We start from the raw sequence: 1,630 nt of genomic DNA, 5'->3' as shown, positions 1-1,630 counted from the left end.
CCTCACTATCAGGGGTCAAAGGTCTCACACACACCTCACTATCAGGGGTCAAAGGTCACACACACGTCTCACTATCAGGGGTCAAAGGTCACACACACGTCTCACTATCAGGGGTCAAAGGTCACACACACGTCTCACTATCAGGGGTCAAAGGTCTCACACACCTCACTATTAGGGGTCAAAGGTCACACACACACCTCACCATCAGGGGTCAAAGGTCTCACACCTCACCATCAGGGGTCAAAGGACACACACACCTCACTATCAGGGGTCAAAGGTCACACACACACCTCACTATCAGGGGTCAAAGGTCACACACACACCTCACTATCAGGGGTCAAAGGTCTCACACACCTCACTATCAGGGGTCAAAGGTCTCACACGCCTCACTATCAGGGGTCAAAGGTCACACACACACACCTCACTATCAGAGGTCAAAGGTCTCACACACCTCACCATCAGGGGTCAAAGGTCACACACACACGCCTCACTATCAGGGGTCAAAGGTCACACACACACGCCTCACTATCAGGGGTCAAAGGTCATACAGTGGGTTCAAAGGGTTAAGAGGAGGTTCTGACCCAGGACGGTGAGGACTATGGTGGATCTGTACAGCAGTCTGTCTCCGAGGCCCGCCTTCAGGTGGACGGGGAGTCCGTTATCCGCCTGCAGGAACAGAACCAAACATGTTTCTGAGCTCCACATGTTCTCTGCAGACTTTCTGAAGGTCTCTGAGGTTCCAGTCCAGAACCTTCAGCTCACGATAAACAGAGTGGTGATGTAACATGATGAGAACATTACAAATAAAACCAACGTCCATCTAAAACGTTTCTTCAGTCAAACTTAGTAACAAAACCACAGAGTTTAATGAATTATCTACATTTAAACCAGACCTTCATTAACTGCACTGTTAGCTAAACATCTCATGAATCACTGCACAGAATAAAGTGAAACTCTCAGAAATTATTGGATGTTTTTTTTTTTATTACAGATGATTCTCTCTTAGGTCGTGTTCACACCTGCACTGATTACTCTGATTTAATCCAACTCTAGTTCGTTTGCCTGGAAAGTGCGGTTCGTTTGGGGAGGTGTGAACGCACAGTCGAACTGATTCGGACCAAAAAAGCGAACTCTGGTCCGCCTGAAAACCTAGGTCTCAGTTCGATTGAAACGAACTCCTGTGCGGTTCGATTGCGTGTGTGAACGCTAACCAGAGACCACTCCAAAAGCAGGAAGCGGACTATACCGCATGACATTCTGAGTAATAACAGTAATAAATTTACTTATATGCTGTAAATACTTCGCTGGATGACTGTATAAGGTGGACATCATGACTGTGGAGCTGGACGTGTTTCTGCTTGGTTAACACGGAGCTTCCTCTGCCGCCTAGTGTGCAAAACAACATTCTCCGTGGTTCCGCCTCATCTTCCTCTCATGCTGAGCTCATTGTTGAAGACTATTTGTTTAGCACATTTGCCAAAAACAAAAAATAAACCCTATAACCACTAAAATGTAACGTTACTATTGTTTTACGTTTTGGAAGAAGGAAGTTGCGCTCCATGTCTTCTTCTGAAGTTTTCATGTTGATTCCTTTAGTGGTTCGTGGTGCAGCACCCCCACAGGTGAGGGC

Source organism: Austrofundulus limnaeus, unplaced genomic scaffold (genome assembly GCF_001266775.1).
Source record: "Austrofundulus limnaeus strain Quisiro unplaced genomic scaffold, Austrofundulus_limnaeus-1.0 Scaffold179, whole genome shotgun sequence".
In the NCBI taxonomy this organism is placed as follows: domain Eukaryota; kingdom Metazoa; phylum Chordata; class Actinopteri; order Cyprinodontiformes; family Rivulidae; genus Austrofundulus; species Austrofundulus limnaeus.
This window is presented reverse-complemented; position numbering follows the sequence as displayed.